The 26609-nt window shown below is 45.1% G+C and overlaps 1 long non-coding RNA gene across 1 annotated transcript in view; it reads left to right on the plus strand.

The window, feature by feature from the left end:
* The window catches only part of LOC149523572 (uncharacterized), a 50731-nt gene that overhangs the window by 17923 nt on the left and 6199 nt on the right, over positions 1-26609 (plus strand). Inside the window, exon 4 of the long non-coding RNA XR_016350639.1 lies at positions 21559-21760. This is a non-coding gene — a long non-coding RNA (uncharacterized LOC149523572). The remainder of the gene's footprint in view (positions 1-21558; positions 21761-26609) is intronic.

A 26609-nucleotide genomic window follows, 5' to 3' on the forward strand; every position in this document is an offset into this window, starting at 1 on the left:
TTGATTTGTTCTGCCTTGCCCAGTGTGGCTGAGTGGCTCTCGGACCCTTGAGTCTGCTTTTAAATGAATGACAAAGTGAGAGAGCACTTGGCACACTGTACCAAACCTTAGCTGATTTGCGGCGTGCTCTCAAACAAAAGCACTAGTGTCCGTAACTTTTATACCCCTCACAGAATTTGCTCTCCATAGAAAATGTTCTCTAATGAAGCTATGATCTCCCACTTGCCTTTCAGATAGCTTTGTCTTTCACCGATTAAAAAGTAATTACTCTGACATTTTATTTTCTGAAAAGATCCATTCATTTCCTTTCAGTACCTTTTTAGGCCTTGTGCTTCCATTTTGGGGGATTAAACAACCCAATGTGATCTGGGTTGAATAATCTGCAAATTGGGGGTGGGTTGTATGGTGGTCCTCTCAAAGCTTCTATATTACTGTTTAATAATTAGAGTAACTGGAATTTTTTCAGTGCTATTTCACAAGACAAACTCATTCTTTTATTCCGGTTTTAATTAAACATTGCTTTCCCCCTCTTTGCCTGTTTCCTTAAGCAACTTTGATTTCTTACCAATGCATTGTTTAATGTAAGATGTTAATTAGTAAGTAGTGCGAGGGTTGTCTAGTGGTTATAAAAAAGCATTTGGAATCAGATCTCTGTGTTTTTTCCCTAAGCTCTGGTAGTAACTTTCTGTGCCACTGTGGACATCCACTTAAATGCACTAGAAATACCAATGTATAATATGCATAATTTCATAGATCATACCAAACTTGATTTTTCAACATTTCCAAAGTGTCCTTTGATCTTCATGTGAGAAATGCCAAGTATTATTGTCATGATTCATACCGACTGAACCAATCCTTGCTGCTTTTTCATGGAACTTCATTGATAGCTCATAGACTCCGTGATGGGTTTGGTCACAAAGATGCCCTTGTGACTGCCACTTGTTGAAATACCACTGAGCCAACTTTCCTGCCCTCATAGGCTCCCTTTGACCCTCTGTCCTGCTGAATCAGGCTCTCTGGCCTCCTCCAGCACTGACGCAGAGTCACACCCTCTTTTGCCAGCTCCTCCTTTCCTTTCCTGACCCTGCCTAGATCTGACAAGCGGGCACTGCTAACCCTTCACAAACCAGAACAGCTCTTTTAAAATCCTGTCACAGTATGGTGTGAGAGACCATAGATAAGGTATATAGACTGTCATCTGCAAAAACCTCAGCTCAAACCCAGATTTTACAACATCCTGGATAGCTGTGGAAAGGATGTCAAAGAAAATACGTCCCCACTGAGCTTGTCCTGCAACAGGTGACATGGTCACATGTCTTGGTAGCACCCCAGAGTACATGAATCAGTAGCAGTTTAGCATGTCTGCAGGAAGACAGTTCTCCTCCACTCATATGTCTCTTGCTAATGGGATATTAGCTCTGTGTCTGGCTTCTTCCTTGTTATTCCTGATGGGCTGGAAATAGGCTTTTCCGAACATGAACACATTGATGATAAATCTACAGTTTCAGAGGGGTAGCCGAGCTAGTCTGTAAAAGGAAAAGCTTAAAAAACAATGAAAAGTCTAGTGGCACCTTAAAGACTAACAAATTATGTAAACGGAATCATGAGCTTTCGTGGGCACAACCCACTTCTTCATCTGAAGTATTAGATGAAGTATTAGACTGGAATATTAGAAGACCAGATCCAAGAATAAATAAGGGAAAAGGGGGAGGGGGAGAAGAGACAAATGTTCAAGTAGTTATAAGAGGCTGATAAGAAATCTACAGTCAATATTCCTAATTTCAGATACAGAAATGATACGTGTCTACAAATGAAATATATACATTCAGCAGATCACAACTTTTCAAGTGATACCTTATTTATGGAGTATTTTGCATAAAACATTTCCAGGTGTGCATATTCATAAGCTTATTTCCATAAAGAATATGAAATACATCATCACAGAGTCTTCCTGACCTGAAAAAATCTCTTTGATCTATCCTTCACTATGGAAAATGTTTGTAGATTAGCTTTCAGCTGTTTCCTAACTTTATGTGGATTATTTCTTTTCAAAGCTTCATCTTGATCCCAAGAAATTCTTTCTAAAAACAAAAAAAGCCTGCGTGAGGTACAAGGCTGGTGTCTGAACACTCATTTACTTGAGTCTCTGTATAGGAAATGTTGCCAAATATGTGTTCAGTGAAGATACAGTACCAAGTCTTTTGTTTCTCTTCACAACATACTAGATTTCCCTTGGGAATATTCTCTCCAAGCAGCTGAGCTAAGACATGCTAAATTTCTAGGATGCACTTCTGTGTCCCTTCCAGAGCTAAGGAAAGATGTTACCCTTGTATTGCTGTTAATCATGTCAGGGTTTTTTCCTTAATTTTTTTACAGCTTGACTGTGCTTTGGGAATTCAAATTGATACAACTTCAGACCCATTCTTACAGGCCTCCATCCTTCTCCAGTCAATGCAGATTTTGCCATTGGTTTTCTCAGATCAGAAGATCTGCAAAATTACTTTCTCCTGTCTTGTTTAACTACCGTTTGGGGAGTAGTTATTTCATTTTCTGCTACATATAAGGCTTCGTTTTAGGAACCCTAATTTGATATTTGGACACTGACTTGAGCCAGACTCTTCGTGTTTCTCTTCTAGATGTTTATTTAAACAGGTTCTAATGTTCTGCAAAAATCATGTAGTCTTCAGCCAATCAGAAATTAAGCCATGGTTTTCATTCATTAGTTGTTGGAAATGGGTCAAAACTGGACATTTTTATCTGAACCTCCCGCTCCATGCCTCTGAACTTAAGTGCTCCAGATAAAACAGAACCTGGACCTGAAACTAGGCTTATTTAGAATTTTGTATAACCACTCAGACATTCAATTCCTTCAGCCCATCTCAACTGCCTTACAAAGGGGACTTCCATCTTTTCCCATTTTCCCAGTCTGCTACTGAGACTTTGTCTACACTGGCAAGTTACAGTGCAGTAAATCATCTCCTAATGCTCTAACTTCTGAGTTGTCTACCCTGACAAAGCATTTAGTGCTCACTAACTCCACAGTTGCTGCACTCTAAGGGCTTGTCTACTGCTGCTTTACTGCGCTGTAACTTTCTTGCTCTGGGGTGTGAAAAAATACACCCACACCCTGAGTGCAGCAAGTTACAATGCTATAAAGCAGTGGTGCTCAACCTTCTTTAATTCACGACCCCCAATGCCAGGAAAACTTTCGGTGAGCAAAAAAAAAAAAAAAACCCAAGTGCTGGTCTGCTCCCCTGCCACTCGACAGATGCAGAGCTGGGAAAACAAAATGGCGGCCAGCCCAGCTCTGCGACCCCCTCCAGGAAGACAGCCCACAGGTTGTGCACCGCTGCTGTAAATAGGCTCTCAGCGCTGTTAGCTATTCCCCTTGGGCGCATCTACACAGCAGGGCTTAATTCGAAATACGTCAATTGCGTAGCTTAGTTTGAAATAGGGAGCGTCTACACAGCACGTATTTCGAAATAGAGCACTCTACCTCCGACTTCCCTTACTTACATACAATGAGGGTTATAGGAGTCCGAGTAAGAAGTCCTCCAGCTTGACAGTATTTTGAAATAACTGCCTGCAGTGTAGACATGGACTAAGTTATTTCGAAATAATATTGCTGTGTAGACGTACCCCTTGTGAAGCTGGTTTACCTACAATGTTGGGAGAGCTTCCCACACATTATTTCTGGCTGGGAGTGGTTCTGTTACATGATGAATTAGGGGCTAATTGAGACCATCATAATCATTTCATCGCACCAAATCTGGATTTGAGCTGAGGTTTTTGCAGATGACAGTCTATATACCTTATATATGGTCTCTCACACCATACTGTGACAGGATTTTAAAAGAGCTGTTCTGGTTTGTGAAGGGTTAGCAGTGCCCGCTTGTCAGATCTAGGCAGGGTCAGGAAAGGAAAGGAGGAGCTGGCAAAAGAGGGTGTGACGGTCCTCTTGGGGTGTGAGCTCTTGTCCCCCCGAGAGGACAAGGCCCTGTGGGCTCCACCGTCGCTACCTTGAGTCCAGAGGCAGATTTATGGGCACGAGCACCTGCTCCCTAATGGGAGCAAGGTCCTGCGGGCCCACCATCCTGCGTGTGCTTGGATCTAACGGAGTCCTTCTCCCCTTTGGTCAGATAGCCCCTCCTCCGGAGCCTGCGCTAGTTCTCCCGCCACCTTATGGCCAACACTAATATCCAGGCGTTGGGAGGGGGGGATTAAGGGGACCCGGGCCCGCCCTCTCCTCTGGGTCCCAGCCCGGGGCCCTAGAGGATAGGGACGTTAACCCCTACCCGACTGTCGAGGCTCCTTCCCGAATCACGTCAGCCCATGGGCACCAGAAGCGCTCTGCCCCAGGCTGTTTCCAAACCCCCTCCTGTCTGGGTGCCCTTCTGCGGAGTTCATCGGGCTTACCGCTTTGTCGGATCTCGTCATTCCGGGGTCTGTGCGTGGGCCCTCCAGCCACCTCCTCGGCTCCGCCACCTAGGAGGAGTAAAGCGCTTCCCACGGCTTAGCAGGCGACTCCAGTTATGGGAGCCGCCCGCCGCTTACTCCATCTGCCCTTTTCAACTCCGCCATGGTGCATCCGGGGACCCTGCCCCTCCCCCTCGGCATCCCCCCACCCAGGAACACGGGCCTGGGGCTGGGGCTCCACCCCCCCCCCGTGACGTGGTGGGCCGCCAGTGAGCCAGCCTCCCCGGCCTACTGTGGTGTTCCTCTGCCACTGCCACGGCCCTTCCCCAAGCCAGCGGGTTGGTCCAAGTCCAACCCGGCTCTATCGCGGCCTTGGCCACCTCCCTGCCCTGTCCGTCGCTGCCCGGTGCGGCATTGCCCTGCCCCCAGGTTAGGCAAGCGAAGGGCCCCCCGCTGGCCGCTGCGGCGGCTCCGGTTAGTCTGGCGCCCTGGCATTGGTCCCCTGGCGCGGCTTCCTCCCCTCCCCTTCTCGGCAGTGCGGACCCTGTTCTGCCTGCCGCAGTGCAGGCCTCACTCGGCCCGTCACACAGGGCTATCAAAGAAGCTTGAGTTGCTTTGGTCTGGTTTTGAATTTTATGTTTGGAAATCAAGTAAGCAGTCCTGAGGAAAGGACTAGGAAGTGACTTGTAGTTGGGATATTCCTTTTTCCTTCCTCAGCAAGTGACTCTGCAAACTGGCATATACGCCGTTATAACTCTCTGCAATGTTTTTTTTGTTTTTGTTTTTGTTAACAATATTGGATATAGAAGAAAAGAATGTTTCCTTGGGGTTTCTCCCAGATTTTTGCAGCTAAAAATACAAACTGAGCTCAGCTAACTGAGTCCTTGAAAGACTGTAATCTTGGAGCCTCACAAAATCCGAAACAAAAATTCATTTTGGGTTGATCTGAACAGAAAAGCTGAAAAAAATAGTTTTGAGTCAAGCAAAATATTTTGTTCAACTTGACACACAAAGTTTCATTTGGTTCTCAAGTTTTTAATCTTTTTTAAAATAAAAAAGAAGTAAAACTTGAAACAAGAAGGTGTTTCCAGTTGAAAAATCAAAACATTTTGTTTTCAAAATGTGTAAGAGTAATGTTTTGGGGGGGTTTCAGAATGGGTGTGGGGGCATTTTTGACTGAAATATTTAAACAAATTCAAGAAATTGTTTTGGTCCATCTGCATCTGCAATTTTCTCTGGAGGGGGGGGGGAAACTTTATTTGAAAAATGTTGCCCAGCTCTATTCACAATTCCATTTTCTCAGTCACTGTAGAGTAGAAATCTGCTGCCAGATGAACCTCGCCAGCTAACATTTTAGAATACTGAAGAGTCACATGGATTTGCTCTGTCTCCCATTGTGAAGGGAGTTTGTGGGATAGCTCAGGATATGTCTAGACTGCAAAGTTAATTCGAAATAACAGCCGTTATTTCGAAGTAACTTTAATAGCGTCTATACATACAAACCGCTATTTTGAAATTAATTCGAAATAGGGGAGAACTTAATTCAAATTTGGTCAACCTCATTCTATGAGGAGTAATGCCAAATTCAAAATAGCTATTTTGAATTAAGTGCTGTGTAGGCACTTAATTCGAAATAGGGGGCCTCCAGTCCTTCCCGGGGAGCCCTGGTGGCCACTCTGGGTACGACCAGGAAAACTTACTCTCCTCTCCCTCAGCCCCAGAGCCATTAAAGGGGTAGACCCTGGCCACAGTGCCTGTGCCAGCTCCAAGCCTGCCAGCCCAGAGCCAGCAGTGGCCACTGGGGCCCCTGACCCAGTGGCCCCAAAACATGAGCCAGCAAGCCACTGGCAGCCAGCCCTCCACTGTTCCCCAGGAGCAGTCTGCCAGCTCCCAGGAGCAGTCTGCCAGCTCCCAGAAGCAGTCTGCCAGCTCCCAGGAGCATGACAGGGGCTGGAGAAGGTGGGCACCTTCCTGGTCCAGGGTGGCGATCATGGACCTTATTCAGATTTGCGGGGGATGCCCCCAATGTCCATGATCTCCGCACTAGACGGAGGAACACGGTCGTCTATGGCAGGATAGCTGCCAGCCTGGCCACCAAAGGCCACATGCGAACCCAGGAGCAGGTTAGCATGAAAGTCAAGTTGGTCCGGTGAGACCCCCAACCCTGAGCTTCCCCTCCCCCTTCTTCCCCTTGCTTCCCCCTTCCAGCTCCCTCTTCCCAGGTTTCCCTCTCCCAGTCTCCCCAGAGGTTCATTTCCCCGCCCCCAGTTTTGTTCGATAAACCCAGTTTCTATTTTTGAACATACGTGTCTTTTGTTTGACATCAGGAAGGGGGGCTAGGGAAGAGTAAGTGGAAGGTCGTGAGGGAGGAATGGGGCATGACCCCCCCATGGGGAGGACCGGAGTGGCTCTGAGGGCTCCTCGGGGTGGATGTTCTCCCGCAGGCCCTCCTGGATCCTGAAAGCCCCCCGATGAACCCCCTGGATGGCAGCCTGCAGCAAGTGCAGCCGGGCTGATGGCAACGACCGCACGAGACGCACCAGTGTGCCTAGGGGCAGCTCTGGCTCCATGTGGCTGAGTGCTGTGGTGCCCGAGTGTGGGCACTCAGGGCACTCCAAGACAGGACTGCTTTGCTGTCCCTCATTGAGGTAGACAAGCAAGCGGGAAACCCTGAGAACTGTCTGTCTGGGGTAGGGTTCTAATCTGATGCCCTGCCGGCACTGGTTCCGGCCAGCCTTAACTTCTGTTCAGGGTCCACTCAGTGTGGACACGCGATTTTAAAATAGCAAAACGCTATTTTGAAATAGGTTTTGTGTGTAGATGCGTTCATTCGAATTAGCTTAATTTGAATTACCTATTTCGAATTAAGTTAACTCGAATTAACGCTGTAGTGTAGATGTACCCTCAGAGACTTAGGATGTCAGGTAAGCAAACAAATGTTTGTAAAGGATTCTATGGATAAATTTTGAAATTAGCCAGCCCTCTTTAATACAATGATACGTCTCTGGATTGCAGCATAGCATCACTCCTGACCCTTTGGCATAGATCATCAGAAAGAACAATGTGTAACTTACTTATCAGCACAGAGAGTATCCAGACTCTGCCTTCTAAATAGGTAGAATTAAAACAATGATGAGAAAGGAAATGCAGGGAACCAACGTGGGGTGTTTAAGCAAGAAATTACATTCTGTACTTTATGCTGTACTCTATAGGGTTTGCTGGAGATTGCTAGAGGTTCAAGTGAAATATTATTGAAAATGTCAATTTTCCAATTTTTGTGTGTCCCTTCAAACGTCTGAATGTGTTTGGAATGTGTTTATAGTGGCCTCAAAGAATTCTCTAGATGCCTCCTGCCTCTGCTTTTGGCTCCTTCTTTCAATGACTACCAAGTCATGACTACCTTGCTGGCGTGTTGGCATCATTTCCACACACCCAAATTCAGTTCTAATTGGTCTGTCTGGGACTAGGAAGAGCACAAAGCTTTAGAACAGTGTTTCTAAAACTTTTTAAGACCGAGGAACACCAAACAATATTTTTTTTATGGAGAACACCAAGGATTTTTTTTGTTGAGAGAGGGAAAAAAAGCCCCCAGGGAAAAGTTGTTGAGGAAAAAAAAAAGGAGGCTTGTCCCGTTAAGGGTGGCCATTTTGAATTCTGTTCTCTCTGCAGCACACCTCCGACTGCCTCGTGGCAAACTGGTGTGCCACGGAACACACTTTAAGACACGCTGCTTTAGAAACTACTGTGGAGTTCCCCATTGTTACTGCATTTGCTGTGACAAACACAACTCAGGACAAGCTCAGTGGGGACGTATTTCCTTTGACATCCTTTCCACAGCTATCCAGGATGTTGTAAAATCTACATCGGGGTCTAAAAGTCCTGGCCAGCCCCAGGCAGAGTGATTGCACAATACAGACCAGGACTCTTGGCGGGCTGGGGGGGGCTGTCCATTACTGGCCCCCAAGTCCCACCTCTCCCCCCTTGACACACTGTCTCCTAAGCACGCAGCTTTGGGGATCCATGGAGGGGGGCCTGGCACTGCATGGCAGCAGCAGCAGTCCCCTCCACACTCTGCACAGTGGCAGGAGCCACCGGGGAAGAGGAGCACAGTGGAGCAAATGTGCCCACCCAATGCGCTCCTCTTCCCTTGCAGCTTCTGCCACTGCGAGGAGTGCAGGCGGATGCAACCACTGCCACCGCGCAGCACCAGGCCCTGCCCCCTCCCCAGTGATCCCCAAAGCCATGTGCTTGGGGGATGTGGTGCCATGCGGGGAGAGGGCAAGGAAATCTTGGTAAGAGGCAGGTCTTGGGGGCTGATAACAGATAGGCCCTCCCGGCCTGATGGATTGTGTAATCGCTCGGGCTGGCAGTTTGACCCCTGATCTAAATTATAAGGTCACTTTCACTTGCCAGCTAGCTGGGAATATTTGCTGATAGTGACTTCATAAGATCCTGATTTCCTGCAATCCAAGTTGTGGAATAGAAATTTGCTAAAACTAACCCAAAAGCTATCATGCTGTTTTCTTTGTCCATAAGATTTATTGACATCCCGTCACAACCATGCACAATGTAGAAGATAATTAATCTGATTTTGTCCTGATAGCGATCAACAACATTTTGGAATTTTTTGCTCTAGATTTTATTTCTTAAAATCTGGTACAGATTTAACCTCTCTAGTCCAGCAGTCTCGGGGCTTGACTGGTGCTGAACCACGAAAGGTCAACATTGTCAAGCAGCATTACCAACACGTCCATGGCTTACTGGGCTCTTCAAAGATGCTTAGGGATAAATTTGAGCTACATAACAGCACATAACACTGAAATCCAGGACTGGTGGATGTAAAGAAACTTTATGGGAATGTGGAAAATTTGGCCACATTCATAAGTGAATTCTGGCTAATTAAAATCATGCCGGACCAGGGAGGTTCATCCCATAGTTGATATGTGCTTCTGAATGTACAATGCAATCTGACATATTAACTCTGCTATTTTAATAATGGTGGAATCTCCATCCCTAGAGGTTTTTAAGTCTCAGCTTGAACAAAGCCCTGGCTGGGTTGATTTAGTTGGGATTGGTCCTGCCTTGGGCAGGGGGCTGGACTTGATGACCTCTTGAGGTCTCTTCCAGCTCTATGAGTCTATGATTCTAATCTTTTCTTTTAGTAAGTGATCTTTTGGGGGACAGATTTCTGAGCTGCAACAATGGAACAAGCATGATTTGTTTATTTTTACTGATGCTAAGAGTTATGAAATCAGAAGACATAAACATCCAGAAAAAAAAGGAATGATAGTATAATCCTAAGATTCTTCTGAACAGATGTGACTATACTAAGACCTTAGGTTTAGGCTTGCTTGCAGGATACAGGAAATGTAATAAATATTAGCTGTTTATTTTCTGTTCTTAGAAACTTTACCCACTGCTAAGTCTGTCTGCACCATGGGTGAAACAACAGTTGTATCTTAGGAAGTTCAGGAAGTTAAACAATAATATACAGTGTGCATTTATTCTGCAGATGGTTAATCAGTTACTTTTTATGGTGATACTGTGCACATCTAGTGAAAACATCATTTTTTGTTCTAAGTAATTTGCTGCTACATACAGCATATTAGCATTGTTGTTAAATATTTTGGATAAAATGTTTGTCTGGAAAAGCTCTTCAAGTATTTAGTACAAGGAAATAGGGTTTGTACAAGCTGCTATAAAAATGTCAACAAACACACTAGAGTCTCTCTCAACCATTTAGCAAGCTGGGCCAAATTAATCCCTGATCTAAGTACAATGGCATTAGAACAGGGATGACTTTGACCCACTGAGCTTTTCAAAGGTTACCGTGAGAAAGGTCACTAAAGACTCTTAAGACTAGAAAACTTATTCTGTTTAATGGAGCCAGCATACAACTTCACATGGTCATTTTGTGAAGATTAATATTTAAAAGTTGGCTTACGTCCCTGTCCTTCCCCCCCACCCCACTCTCCCTCTCCAACAAAGACAACCCCATAATGAAGCAGACCTACAGTGAAGGGATGGACTAGGTCCTGAGGCCCCCTGAAAGTCTTGTGGTCCTGCCACACCTCCATCCCACAAAAGAGGAATAGAGAAGTGCTCCAAGCTACCTAGAGTAGCTTTTTGGGAAGCAGCCAGTCAGGGTCCAGCAAGCTAGTATGTTATATTTTATATGTCCAAGGTGTAGTTGTAGTCTGTTCAGGATTATGAAGTGCGGCAGGGTATGGAGATATTACGGTTGATGCTAATGGGCTATTTAATGTTTGTATAGATTATGGGAGAGCCTGAGCAAGCTCAGTTCTTTACTGGAGCTGGACTAGAGCAGATGATGCTCTGGTATGACTCCTGGGGCTGCACTGGGACAGGGCCCTGAGATAAGGGTGTAGAAGGTGCTGGGGCCATGGGGGCGTGGCCAAGGGAATTATAGCAGCAACACAGATCTTTGAAGAGATGTTGCAGAGAGCTGCTATCTACAGGGTCCCTGGGCTAGGACACAGATTTGGAGGTGGACCTAGGTCTCTTCCAACCCCCCACTAGCCACTGAGGGAGGGCAAAGTGGCTGAGACAGTGAGGTACCCCAGAGTGGGGAACTGAACTAAGGTAAGCCAGCTAGAAATGCCCTGAGAGGGTGAAGATGTTGCCTCCAAGGAGGCAGCCCTGGGGCACTGCTCTGTTCCAGAGCGGGAACAGAGAGACTTTATGGGGGGCACTTAGAGAGGCCCTTGTTGGACTTGTACCTGAAAGGGATTTGCTTTGTTATTACAAACACAGACTGTGTGTGACTCATCTGGAGGGCTGAGTCATTGAAGAGCCCTCACAAACATAGTAACAGGGTGCAGGCACGTGCACTCAGCCATGGGGTGCTCGCAAAAGGTGAGTGCACCCTGCTACACCTACTCTTCCAGGAAGTAGGATGTCTGGAGGATGCAGGGAGTGAGAGAAGAGGATACTTTTGGCTGAAGTAAGTGACCTTATGCAGAGAAGCAGTGCATGCTAGAAGTCTACGGTGGGACTCAACTTCCTGCTGGGGTTTCATGGTGAGTGGAAGTTCCCCTTTAGCTGAACCTCCCATCCTGAGGATGGGAGCTGATTACCCACTTCACCACATCGGCTGCTCTCAGCATGACGGAACACTGGATCAGGGTTTGTTTATTTGGATATTTTTGTTTGGGCGCTTGTTAGCTGAGGGGAAACATAATTTAGCAAAAGAGCGAAACCAACCAATAAACAGGGGAAACTGAGGCAGAATTCCAAGACAAGCAAGCAAGCCATTATCATCCCAAAGCAGCATCTCTGTCAGTAGAGTGGGTAGGAGCCATGTTCTAATTGCTATAGCAAGAAGTGACCCTTAAAACTAAGGGTCATCAAGCAGCTCATGAACAGATATGGGCAGGAGTCTCAAAAAGGCCAAACTGAAGCAGAAACTTTGTGGGATATCACCTACAGCCTTGTGTTCTCTCCCAGTGCCTGCTGACAGAGCTCCTGCTGTTTGCCAGAGGAGACTGAACCTGAGGGAAGTGTCCAATGCAGAAAGGTTAACAAATTCAATCGGCAGCATTGGACACCAGCACTTGAGGTACTCACACCCCCTGTCAAGGTTGGTGAGAAAATCTGTGCTGCATGATGTGTTCAGAGCTGGGACTCTGGAGGACTGGACAGGAGTCTACAGAAACCTATAGAATACTGGAGGGGAAAATTAAAGCATTTCATGAAAATCTGGGAGCCTTGATGGCATGGTGGTTGAACTGGTTTGGATTCCCTTTGGAGGTAGAAATGTGCCACTTCTCCAAGGAATACCCAGCTGGAATAGCGGGCTCTATGTTCCATCCCCTTTGAAGGCTGGGGGAGTGTAATGGGTAGAGAGAAGGAAAGGGATGCAGTCTGCTACCCCCAGTTGACTGTTGCTCTTTGGGAACCAGTGCCAGCTGAGGCAGTTTAAATTCTACTGAGGCAGATGTCCGACTGGCACCAGGATCGAGGCAATGTCATTGGCTCCTCTACTACACTCTGGTCAGTGCCTAGCACAACAGGGCCCGGATCCCTGGCTGGAATGCTTATAATACTAAGAATAAGGAACACACTGAAATAAAAACCTTTGAACCTTTGCCCAAAACCTCAAACTCTTTTTAAGAGTCAGAAACATTCCGTTGACTTTCCTCTTTCAGTGCTTTTCATTTTCATGCAGGCCCAGGTTCTGAGTGGAAATGCATGAACCACAAGCCCACGTGTCTGAAGGGAAAGGGGGAAAAGTAGAAAGCTGAGGAAGGGCCTTGTTCTCCCAAGGCTGCTGTCTCAGTATTAAGTGACCTGTGCCCCAAGTCTTTGGGGCTTTCATATGAGTTGACTGTACAAACAGCACAGAAGGGAGAAAACAAAAATGGAACGTGGACTTTTCTTTTTCTTCTGGGCTAAATGCATGGGGAAAATGAGAGCACAAGGAGTATTGATCTCTGTTTTAGATCATGTTGAAATAGTACTCAAAGGAGGAGACTCTCTGGAGTACTCACAAGCCTCCTAGTTCTCAACGCATGAGGAGGATTTTCCTTTCTGTAGGCTCACTGAGATTTAAAAAGCGAGTGATGTCAGAACTCTGAGAATCCAAACAGAATTGTTGCTCTTACCTCATTATAAGAAGCAGCTTCTCCTTACAAGACATTGTCTTGCTTTTCTTACAGGAAAGATTCCTGCGCAATTCAGTCAGACAAGGGATTCACATTTCATTTGGGCTAATTATGCTGCCTCCCTCTCTTCCCATTGGCTGTCATAAATTAATATGCCCATGCATGGATCTATCCATTCTTTAAATAGCTGTTGCTGCAACGACAGCTATTTATATCTGCTTAGTGGCTGTGTAAAACAGGCAGATGTACCCATTAGGAACTTTCCAACTTTTCATAGTTCCTGCAGCAGCAAAGTGAACTGCAGAGTCTGTCCCGTCAACGCTTGCAGCATTCCGAAATGTTCTGCACCTTAGCACTTTCCTCTGAGGAAAACGATTCAGAAACTGAAAATGTTGGTGGATGTCTGCGCGCTACAGTGGGACCCAACATCATTGTTCCTGGTTTTCTTCCAAAATGTAATTCTGGTGAAACTGACCCACTTTTGTAAACCAACAAATAGTCCGGTAGCACTTTTAGACTAACAAAACATGTAGATGGTATCATGAGCTTTCATGGGCACAGCCCACTTCTTCAGATGACCAGAAGTTTCATATAACAAAACTACATGTTTTGTTAGTCTTTAAAGTCCTACCAGACTATTTGTTGTTTTTTAAAGTTTATCCTATACAGACTAACTTGGCTACCCCCTGAAGCTTTTGTAAACCATTTCAGCTTCAATGGACTAGCACATTTGGATGGAATATAGTTCTACCAAAGGTTCTCCGTCCAGCTCTAGTACTCAGCATTTCCATAAACCAAGCCTTTGCTGAATCATGTGGATGCAGTCAATCTGTGTTTGACCCATCTGTGTAAACCAAGGCCGGAGCTATAGGGACAGAAGAGGGATTGAGGTCATCACCTCTGCTCCCACCAGAGCTGGAGCAGAAATGGCAACAGCAGCTCATATGGCGCCATCTTCCCCATTCCATGGGATTAAGGGAAAGAGTTACGGAGCAGAGGATCACAGAGACATTCACCTTTGCAGCCCTCACTGACCTCACATCATGTGAACCTCTGCTTGCGTATTTCACTCTAGGAGCTCATGTCATGTTGTTGTATGGGATGGAACCAATCGGGATTGACATGGGTTGCAAGCCAAAGGAACAGTTGGGCTCAATTACTCTGTGGCTGTTGGGACAATGGTGCCATTCTGAGCTGCTGCAGCCCCAGGAATCATAAGAAATGGGCCACTTCTTAGTGTGATGGAGGAGGAGGATGGAGCTGTTGTTTATGACAATGACTGGAATAGCTTGCAGATTGCAACAGTTACAAAAATACAATTCAACTTGGGTTTTGTGGTGGGTGCAAACAGCCTGCAGACCAAGTTCTAAATAGGATTTGAGCTGCCTAATTGGAAGTAAATGCTTATTCCAGGGAAGAAGAGTCTCAGGAGAGCACAGGCAATCCCCAAATCTCAGGAGCTTCCTCCCAAAATACAAAATCAGCTGCTCTTGTGAAGTTTCTGTCATTTTGACTCAGTGCTGTGAGAGGCTATTCTTGCGAGACTTTTTGCTTCAGAGAAAGTGAAGCCTAAAGAAAAGTGCTTACCAGTCTGGAGCCAAAACCACAGAGGATCAAGGAATTTGGATGTGAACCCTCCCACGCTCAGCCATGTGGGAGGGGCTTGGAGTCTAGGTTCTGATTTTACGGTAGCATGCTAGAAGGAGATGTCCGGGGGCTTCTCATGAAATATTGGCTATTTCCACATTGCAGTTTGTGTTTAAGCAAAAAGTAAACAAAACCCGCACAAGGCCACAGGCTCTATGCAGGAAGCTGAGTGTGTGAAAAATATTTGCTAGGATGAATACTTCCACATTGATAGTATGTGTGACATGACAGTCTGCCTGCTCTCACTTCTGAAGTAGGTTACAGAAACTGTCAGCATTTGTCATGCAGTGGGTAAAACCCTGCTGAGAATAATGAACCCCAATAACTCTTCACCACCAAATGCTCCCTTAGCGCTAAGAAAGGAAACAGCTCCTTTGGAATCAAGTTGGAGCTACTATATTGTCAAAGGCTCCTTAAAGCAGCAGAGCTAAGCGATGACGTGAACACACCTGAGTTATGAAAACTAATGATGCCACGTGGGAAACTTCAACTGAATCTGTTCCGAAATGATTCTACTGCATTTCTCAGTTCTGCACCGTGACAGGTGCACCGGGGGTGGGGATGAGGAGCATGGCTCTGCCCTCCAACTCTCTGAGGAATTGGGGCATGAGGATTAGGTAGTCCATGCTCTTCCACTGCAGCCTGGATCACCTCAATACAACTGCTCAAAGCAGAGCTAGGGTAACCCACTCGTGAGTATATGTGCTTGTCCATAGCAGAGGCCAGCTAAGAGCTGTTGTTATCCCCTGCTAGGGAGCACTGGCGCTTTTTAGCTCAAGCTGTAACTGCTCTGGAGGTCCCTGTGTCAGTCCTTGGTGCATGTGGCCAGGTGGTTGCTGTCACCCTGACAATTGTTCGTCTAGGCCAGTGATTCCCAACCTTTTCCCATGGAGGAACCCCTAAAATAATTTTTCATATCCCGAGGAACCCCTACCTATGAAAACATTTGCTTGGCCAGAAAAAGTTGACAGTGGGGAGCACAAATCAATTACTGCTAAATTATTGTCAAGAAAATGTATTTGTAAAGAGCTGTTATATATATATATATATGTCAGCTTGCATTGTAAGAAAAAAAATGTATTTATTTATTCCACGATTTCTCGTGGAATGCCTGACGATGGTCTGCGGAACCCCAGGATTCCGCAGAACCCTGCTAGGGAAATACTGGTCTATGCACTCGATGCACCCCTGGAAAGGGCTTAGAATCTCTTTATTAGTTTGTGAAGTGACCATAGCAGACCCTATATGGAATAGATGAGCACTCCTTTGGGCAGCTCCATTGACCTTATATGATGATCCCATTCTGATAGCAATTCCGCTGCTCTTATTTTTTTACCTTATGGCCCTGTCCTGGAAGGTGCTGAGTATCCCTGTCCTTTCTGGAGTTCAGTGAACCTTGTAGGCAGACCCTGAATACTTGAGGTACAATTTAGTGTGAACATAAGGGATGGAATCTCCTCCATTAGGGTGGAATCTAGTCCAAAGGGGGGAGCCCCTGACTCCCCTTCAGCTCGTCTATTTTGAGCCTCTCTAATATCAGGTTTGAGAGACCCATCCAGGGAGCTTCTTCCCTAAATTTCCTTGGGAAGGTTGTGTTTAGCGGTGGTGGCTTGTGAATTTATTTATTTGTCTTCCAGCAGCACATGGAGGTTTTGGCGGGTGGGTGCCCTAGAGCAGCCTCCACAGCAGGACAACAGTGATGAGACAGGCATCTCAACTTTTTATTAATAATGGCCAAATGGAAGTGTCGTTCTGTGATGGGCTCCAAGGTCATAATTATTTCAAATAGCAGAAATTAATAGTGACTCAGATGCCTGAACGAAGGTTGAATATTTATTGCTTCAAAGGCTGTAGTTATGAAAATATCAGGCAGTGGCTGACCAGAGTAATTGTTGACTTTGACCAAGTCCACAGGTAATAGTGTAGAGAGTGGACAGTGTAATGCATATAGTAACTTGGGGACCGTTGTTTGAAAATGCAAGTAAACTCACATTGCACATGACATCAGGTTAATGGAGGGGTCTATGGACCTGTTGGCTAAACACTAGCCCAGTGATCTCCAATCTTTTTAACCACAAGATCACTTTTTCAATTTTAAGTGCAATGTAAGATCTATCTCAAACCCAAATACCCTTGCCTGGTTTCCTCCCCCACTTCTCTGAGGCCCCACCCCTGCTCCACCCCTTCTCCAAGGCCTCACTCGTCTCATTGCATCCCCCTTCCTCCTTGAATCTCATTCACTTTCACCACCTGAGGTAGGAGGTTGGGGTGCAGGCTGTGGTCTTGGCCAAGGGGTTTGGAGTGTGGGAGGGGATGCACTGAGGGTAGGGAGGTTAGGTGGGTTCTGGAGTGGCCTAGGGGATAGGGCATTTGTCTGTGGTGCACAGGGTTGGATGCTCCAGTCTCTCTCCCCCCTCCATCTACCCTGGGAGCAGCTAGACAGCCAACACAGGCTGCCCCAGGGATGGAGCTGACTCCCACATTAGGAAAGCAGGAGATGGGATCTTCTGGAGGGGGGGGCGGGGCTTTGGAGTGGCCTAAGGGGTAGGGCATCAGCTTCTGGAGCACAGGGTGGTGGCTTTGCGTCTCCTCCAGCTACCACTCCAGGCAACAGCCTGGCACCCAACACCAGTTGCCCCAGGGATGGAGCTGGCTTCTGCATTAGAAAGGCAGGATAAGGGATGCTCTGACGGCAGGGTAGCACGGTGGGTTGTGGAGTGGCTTAGGGTATAGGGTATTTCCCTAGGGAGAGCAGGGTTGTGGGTTCAAATCTCTCCCACCCCTGGGAGTGGCCAGACAGCTACACCAGGGATAAAGCAGTAGGGTTAAGGCAGGCTTACTTCCACTCTGTACCACCCCTGAAAGCAGCTGGCATATATAGCAGTGGCTCCATGTGCTGCCCCTCATCTACAGGCACCAACCCCACAGCCTCTACCAGCCACCATTCTCCTTCACTGAGCTGCAGGAGTGGTGTCCACGGGCAAGGACGGCATGTGGAGCCCCCCTGCTCTGACTTTCACAGGTCTGGAGGAACATGCCAGCTGCCTTCAGGAGCACAATTCCCACAGGGATAATTAGGCATTTTTAAATTTAAGCATAAGAGAGAAATGCACAGACCAGTCACAGACCAAAACTAACCCACTTTGCAAGCAGTAAATAGTAACAACCCCCCATGTCTGTGTTGGGTCAGGAGATGAGAGGGAAGGACAGTGTGTGTTCATGAGGAGCGTGAGAATGACAGAGATTTGCAGAGCCAACCTCCCTCTATCCCCTTCTCTCTGTGTGGAGACAAAGTAAAGGAGTGGGGGAAAGAGGGACACCCTGTCATCAGCACCCCTCCTCCCCTCTCTCCCACACCCTGCACGGCAAGCAAGAGGCTCCCAAGGGGCAGCTCCAAGGCTGAGGGCAGGAGCAGCATGACAGTAGGTGGGGAGGCAGTTCAAGTGTCAGCCCTTGAGAGCTTCCCGGCCAAACCAGTCAGGGTCCCCTGTCAGAGGCTCCAGGATCTACTGGTAGATCCTGATCTACTAGTAGGTAACCACTGCACTAGACATTAGTGTAACTTTGGGGTTGTTCATATTGCTGTGGGCTGGGGATGGTGCTTATGAAAGTGAAAGACTAATGATAATCAAGTATAAAACAGTGGTGGCGAGGTGCAAGCGTCACATACCTCTTTCCACAGCTGCATCAAGGCCCGCCTTTCCCAAACAGAAATTGCTGATCATGCCACATTATGTATTGGCCTACGGCTGAAGTTGAAACCAAGGGTATGTCTACACTACAGCGCTAATTCGAACTAACGCATCCAGACTAAAAAACTAGTTCGAATTAGCGTTTTGCTAATTCGAACTAGCATGTCCACACAGAGTGGACCCTGAACCGGGGTTAAGGATGGCCGGAAGCAGTGCCGGCAGGGCATCAGATGAGGACTTAGAGCGTGGAGATGCTGTCTCATGTACGTTAGTTCGAATTAACTTTGTAGTGTAGACATACCCCAACACATTAATTTTCAGATGTGAACTGAGATGAGAGATTAGCGTACAAATGCACTGTCCCAGCTACTGCAAAATACCAACCCTGCACCCCCTTTTTTTCCTTCAGCCCAGATATGCTATTTTTCTCTTTTACAGCTGCCTGAAGTGTCATGGCTCTTATTTAAAAGAAACTTGAATAAGAATTGAAAATAATAATGGAACACACATAGGTCTAAACCAAGATACAAAGTATTGAATAAGAATTGAAAATAATAATGGAACACACATAGGTCTAAACCAAGATAAAAAGTAAATCTCTCCTGGTATTTCACTCGGAATGTTAATGAATGGTTTTCTTGCTAACAAGAAATGGTTTTCTTGTTTAAAAAGAGATACAAGAACAGTAACTCACAGCCCTACTGCTGAAGCATCTTTCATTGTCGCTTAGAGTCTGGCCTGGTTTTATATCCATCATGCTACAAAGCTGAAAAGAGAATTTACAGGGATGAAAACTTCCCAGACAATGCAGGAAATGAGAGAGGCCCTGTGCAGAGAACTCCCATGGTGCATCCTTATCAGAGGACCTTTTGTGCGAATATGTGATCTATTTGCCTTTGGGGATGCTGATTTATGCCTTTAGATTCCATTTCCTAATTGGTGGAAACAATAACACGGCCCACCTATTTTTGAACAGAAAGGACTTCATTGCAAAGAATCTCTTAGTAAGTGTATTGCTGCAACTGATCAGATAAAAAAGCACAGCTGAAAAACAGACTCTTTTCCCAGATCATATCTTGCAGTGTTGCCAACTCTTGGCATTTCATCTTGGGTACTTGTGATATTTGGTGGTTTTCCTAAAGCCCCACTTCCTGGAGTCATGTGCACATTTAAGACTTTTCACGTTTTGTTAAAAAGCAAGTGTGTTTCTAACACTCATGGTTGTGGAGAAAAGGTTGAAAATGTGGCCTAAATATACCTCAAAGGTGCAAAACCCAGAGGGCAAAACCCCACTCCCAAAATTAATTGTTTTCCAAAATTTCATGGGTGTTTAGACCACTCTCATTTTGGATGGCCTGACTCCTGCTTTTTGCCTGGGGTTGTCAATACTGCCTTTTCCAATTACCTTATGTGTATAAGCGTGTGAGTGATGCACTCTCTTCACTTCTGTGGGAGACTGTAGAGCACATGAGCTTCCCTGAATCAGTTAAAATAGTTCAAAATGGGAGGACAGGGCAAAACAGGCCAACATGTTTTTAAGATTAAGCTAGTCTGTGGCTCTGCAATTACTAGCTCATGATAACCATCAGCCCTTGGGGTTTTCTCTCAGAAGCTTTCTCAGCAGTTGCCCAGATCTCTGTGAGGTTTGGTTAGGGACGTTGCTATTTATTTATTTATTACTTTTCAGTAAAAGACTTACTAGGGACTAGGCCCCGATTGTGTTGGGGCTGAACAAACACATGGTGAAAGACAGCACTGAGCCAACAGATTCCTTGAAATCCGGAAAACAGGCAAAGGGAGGGAGAGGAGATGGGCACACACATAGAAGAAGCAACCCGTCCAAGGTTACAAGCAGGCCAAGGGCCTAGCTACAAATAGAGCGCAGGCCTTCAGAGGCCCAGTCCCGTGTCCTGTGCAATAGATCAGGCATTATTATAAATTACTGTTCTTCATTGTTTGTAGGTGTTTGGGGAAACACTGGCAAATCCCAACTATGTATATTTGTGCAAAAATATGTCCCAGAGAGTACATTGAAGTTCTTTGTTGGGTGGCTTCTGGGCGACAAACTTCAGTCCTATCTGGGAGCAAACCAATACCGTGTCACTGAGGTGAAAATTGCACATTACAAACGGTGACTATAGCAAACAGTATATGAACAACTTGTGGGCATAAATGGCAAACTTTTGTAAAGGACAGCTCAGTGCAGAAAACTAACTGCAGGCTGGGAAAAATGCTGCTTTATAAAAAAAAAATGGCTAACTATACAGGGAGTAGAAGAGGACGGGAGCCTGGCTCTGACTTATAATACTTTGAGTAACCCTGTTAATCTGCTGAGGACCATTTTACTACACAAATGGTGTAGGAAATAACAAATGTATTAGCAGAAAACAAGATCAAATTATTAAATCAAATTACGTGTACAGAAAAGGAGCTTTTTTTTTTTTTTTTTTTTTTTTACCATGTTCAGCAAATAATATAAAATCATCAGGGTTAAAATCTCCAAAAGCAAACTGAGTGACTTAGGAGCCTAAATCGTATTGTCTTCCAATGGGGTTTAAGAGCCTGTCACTTAAGCCTTTTGAAAATTTCACCTTACCGTTGACCATTCCACTCTAAATTATTTCTAGTGCACCTTAAAACTGTGATTAAAGTGCACAGTAAACGAGGTAGTAGGTTGTTACTATCCATGGCCTTTCTAAGGAATGCAGGATATTCCTGGCACTTTGCAACCTATCTATCAAGCAGATATGGGTGGAGAGAATGACAGCCCGAACCAACAGGTGATTGGCAGATGCTGAAGAACTTCCAGGCTTCCAAAAAAAGTGAGGTAAGAAGAAATTGACTAGGCAAGTGAAACGAATCCCTCACAGTTTCTGTGAGCATGACTGTGTAAGGAAATGCAAGTGTTTTCATTATAGCATTTTTGTGTGTCAGTTCAGCCTTTACATTTTTAACTCTCTGAAATCTGCACTCTCCACAGCAGTTGGATTACTGCGGTATCCTCCTTGATTTTAGGAGCCACATTCTTTCCAGCTGGGTAATGTATTTAATGATAATGAAAGCAAGTAGCTCACTGCATTGGTATGAGCCAGGTGTAATGTAAACAGAAACTATGTGAACTTCCTCCAACTGTCAAGACAAATTACTTCTGACTAATCCCAGGCCTCCTTTCTTCACAGACTGACAATCTAAATGCTGCTTCTGCATCCGTGGCCTTGGAGGCTTTCCAGTAAATATAAAATCAAATAGCAAAATGCATCAGTTATCCCAATCGGTGACCATTAATATCATGGCCCCTCTACTTACACAGAAACTGTACTCCTTGATGTAAACAGCTCGCTCAGTGTGAAGTCGGGCAAATGAGAGAGCAGCTTCCAAATGGTGAGTCCCCTTTGATCTATTCTGGAATTGTTGGGTGGTTTTGGAGGAGCACGACTGGGAACTAATATGGCACCACCCAAATAGTTTGTGACCAGTGAAGGGTTGGAACCCAGCTCCCCAAGCTAGTTTGTTGGTAAGACCATGCACCATCTAGCTGTGAACATTTCCATGTTGGGGGTAGATACAGGAAAGAGCATGTGTGAATCAACAATAGTCCCAAGCAGAGACATGCTGAACTTTAGCTTCCACCTCCTTTCCTTCTGATGACCACTCTACTATCCAGTCTTTAGGTGCTTATGGACTATTTGTTTTTCCTGTTACATTGCAGCTCGGCTTTCCTCTTGATATTTTTATACCCACTGCCCCTTGTTTCCCCCCCTCCCTTTTTTTCCTTCTTCCCCCCGTCCCCCTATTTATTTTAATTCTGGACATCCAACATGCTGGTCACCGGAAGAAGTGGGCTGTGCCCACGAAAGCTCCTGATACCATCTACATGTTTTATTAGTCTTTAAAGTGCTACTAGACTATTTATTGTTTTTTATGTTTAACCCATCCTCGTTACTAGTGCCAGCATTGGCACAATCCCAAAGAAGAGGGATAGAAATGTAGCCGTGTTAGTCTGGTGTAGCTGAAACAAAGACATAGTCCTGTATTTTGTTCCAAAGAAGAGGGTATGTGCTGTAAAAGGAGGGTTACTTGTATTTGCAGAGGGACCTACTTATAGTTGCCTTCTATAGACTGAACACCCACTGTGCCGATATGTGTATTTACTTAGTGTCACTAATATCAAGCATTTAACTACCACTGCCTCAAGAACTCAAAGCTTCAAGGCACAACCAAGCATTTCCTGGCACTAAAACAGAATCATTGATCCTAAAACTCCTAAAGGATCAAAATTTAGCTCAAAATGTATATTTTGAGGTGCTTCTTAAAATAAACATCTGTAGCACAGGAACTGATGTAAGAGCAAACTGAATCTTTTACTTAAATGGTAATATCAAATACCATTATCCTTGTGCATGTCATCTCTAAAAGCAATGCATTTCTAATGCAACCATCAGTGCAGGATTCAGAAATGATATTTAGCTAAACCAGCCCCTATACAGTACTACAGTTCCGCTTCTGTTGATTGCTGTTGGAATTTCTGGGAGGCAGAGCAATATTGTACCTAGAGCAAACCTTCTATATGTTCCATATTAGGTGGCCCTGTTAGATACCAAATTCCCCCTTGTTGCCTAGGAAAAGCTGATCCCGCCTAGCATGGGAATACAAAGACTGAGTCCTCATTAATGTTTCTTATGAAAATAGAATCTTCATACTGTGTGCAATCTGTTTTTCTGAATTCCCATGTTTGTTGGTTTCTTATGAGTTTCATGTAGTAACATCTGGAACTCACTGTTAGAGTGATGAAAAACTGGGAGGCGTATGTGAAACAGGAGGTGAAAGCCCACCAAAGTCGCAACCTACACTTCAGGCTGTTAAAAAGCCAACAGTCTTATTTTGCAACTAGCTACAATATTTCTCTCGTAACTGCCCCATGCACGTAGGGCTTGAATCTGCCCCCAAGGTCTCTCCCTCTCTCACTTTTACTGTTCCAGGCCAGAGGATCCTTACCCAGAACATGAGGGGCAGTGATGTACAGGCAAGCTGACAGACTCATTGGGTCCCTGGGAAAGGGAGAGGGGAGACAAAGCCACACCCCTTCTGGGACTGTGGAGCTGAGTGGAAGGGGCAAGGCAGGGCAGCCAGGGCCCAGAACCATGGGAGCGTGCCACCTGGGACTCTGCAGCATACCATGTGGGGCTCCGACGGCAATTTAAAGGGCCCAGGGCTGCCACAGTAGTGCCCCTTTGTATCGCTGGGCCCAGGGGCAAGAGCCCTCTTTGTGCCCCTCTCTGTCAGTGAGTAGGGTCGCCAGATGGTTTCAACAAAAATACCGGACATGAATACTCAAATACTAGACTGTCCGGTTCAAAACCGGACACCTGGCAACCCTATCAGTGAGCCTGGTGATGTATCACTGTACACCTGATAACCAGCACATCTAGCAAGGTATTCAGGCTGCCTAGAGATTAGTATTAAATTGCCTACTTAGATAATACTGTCCAAAGTTGCTGTTATACTAAATGTTTGTGCAACAGGACTGAACTCTTACGAGAAGAAGTAATGTGGCTACCCACTGCTCAAAATGTCTGGGAGCTATTTTTATAATCCATCCCTGTCCCCAACACATAGTCAGGAAGAGAATATCTTTCCAGCATTAGAAGTGGACATATCATGATGGTGCACATCTGAAGAGAAACAGCCAAGCAAGAACATATTCCTTAAACACTCAAAGGCTGCGTCTACATTGGCCCCTTTTCCGAAAGGGGCATGTTAATTTGACAGGTCGTAATAGGGAAATCCGCGGGGGATTTAAATATCCCCCGCGGCATTTAAATAAAAATGTCCGCCGCTTTTTTCCGGCTTTTAGAAAAGCCGGAAAAGAGCGTCTACCCTGGCCCCGATCCTCCGGAAAAAAGCCCTTTTCCGGAGGATCTCTTATTCCTACTTTGAAGTATGGATAAAGTAGGAATAAGAGATCCTCCGGAAAAGGGCTTTTTTCCGGAGGATCGGGGCCAGTGTAGACGCTCTTTTCCGGCTTTTCTAAAAGCCAGAAAAAAGCGGCGGACATTTTTATTTAAATGTCGCGGGGGATATTTAAATCCCCCGCAGATTTCCCTATTACGACCTGTCAAATTAGCATGCCCCTTTCGGAAAAGGGGCCAGTGTAGACGTAGCCTCATTGCCTTGCCAAGAACTCTTTGCTTTCTTCCCCAAGTTGTACACAAGCAAACAGATGTGAACACACCTCTGTAACCAGGTTAGGCTGTATATTGCTCGTCTGTTTGATTTAAATATGTTATAAGTTGAACAAGTGGCTTGATTCCATATCAGTAAATATGGAAAGTAAAAGGGAGTGGGGCTTGGGTGCCGTACTTTTCTTGGGTTTTTTGTTTGTATTTATAGATATTCAAACTCTCTCTCAAATTGTTTTGTAATAATTCTTTATTTGATTTTTTTTAATTGCAACCTGGAGAGTAAGCACCACCTAGAAAACTGTAAATATTATTTCATATAAATGTTCCAATACAAACCCTCTGAGAAGCCTGCAAAACGATGGAGAATGGAGGAGAAGAAATAAAATGGTACCGCAGCTATATCATCACTGATAGTCTGTCAATACACAAGTACCATCAGTGACAACGTGTGGATGACACCAAAATTGTGGGAGTAGTGAAGAGAGCTGGTGACCGATTCAGCACTATCTGGATTGCCTTGGTAAAGTAGGGGCAAGCAGAGAATATCTCTTCTAATATGGCTAAGTATAAACGTATACATCTAGGAACTAAGAATGTAGACCATGCTTGCAGAATGAGACAATCTATCCTAGGAAGCAGTAATGCTGGAAAAGGTTTCGGAGTTGTGGTGGTGGCTAATCGGCGGAATGTGAGCTCATGCTGTAGCCAGAATAGCTAATGTCATTCTGAGAATCATAAAAAGGGGCATTTAGAGTAGAAGCACAGAAGTTATTTTACCTCTGTATTTGGGACTAGATACTGGATTTTGTTCTGGGGCTCACAATTCAAGAGGAGATTGAGAGATTAGAGAGGGTTCTGAGAAGAGTCATGAGAATGATTAAAGGAGAGAAAATATGCCTTACAATGAAAGCCTTAAGGAGCTCAATCTTTTTAGCTTAACAAAGGAGAAAGTTCGGGGTGACTTGGTTCCAGGTCTGTAAGTATCTACCTGTGAAACAAATATTTAATGTACTCTTCAAGTGAGTAAAGTAAAGTGTGACCTGCTCCAATGACTGTAAGTTGTAACTAGACAAATTCAAACTGGAATTTTTTTACAGTGAGGATAATTAACCATGTACAGGACTATATAGCACTTTAAAGACTAACAAGATGGTTTATTAGATGATGAGCTTTCGTGGGCCAGACCCACTTCCTCAGATCAAATAGTGGAAGAAAATAGTCACAACCATATATACCAAAGGATACAATTAAAAAAAAAAGAACACATATGAAAAGGACAAATCACATTTCAGAACAGAAGGGGGATGCGGGGGGGGGGGGGGAAGATAAATGTCCCCTGCATCCCCCTTCTGTTCTGAAATGTGATTTGTCCTTTTCATATGTGTTCTTTTTTTTTAATTGTATCCTTTGGTATATATGGTTGTGACTATTTTCTTCCACTATTTGATCTGAGGAAGTGGGTCTGGCCCACGAAAGCTCATCATCTAATAAACCATCTTGTTAGTCTTTAAAGTGCTACATAGTCCTGCATTTTGTTTCAGCTACACCAGACTAACACGGCTACATTTCTATCACGATAATTAACCATGGAACACTTCACTGAGGGTCATGGTGGATTCCCCATCACTGATAATTTGAAACCAAGATTGGATGACTTTCTACCCACCCCACAAGAAAATCAGAGCTGTAGATATTGATTTAGTTTAAAATGTATCACCAGCACAGAGTACTGTAGAATACCCAGTGGATGATGCTCTCAAATCCCAATTCTCAACTGTAATGGCTTCCTCAGTAAACTTCAAGTATACTGAAAATAAAACTTGTATTGAGGGGGGAAGGAAGAGTCTGGAGGTTGCTTCCAATATAGTAGCACTGAGGATAGGAATCTTTGCCTTTTGCCTCATTAGCTGTGAACTATTTCCTCTTGATTTTTCTTCAAGAAGCTCACAGCTTTCTGAAATTGCAGAAAACACAGATGAGAGTTCAGATTTGTTTTTAAACCAGCTTCTGGGTACAGTCTCTGTTCTGTTCAGGTTTTTCCCACCATG

Source organism: Pelodiscus sinensis, chromosome 14 (genome assembly GCF_052426305.1).
Source record: "Pelodiscus sinensis isolate ZL-2025 chromosome 14, ASM5242630v1, whole genome shotgun sequence".
Lineage (NCBI taxonomy): Eukaryota > Metazoa > Chordata > Testudines > Trionychidae > Pelodiscus > Pelodiscus sinensis.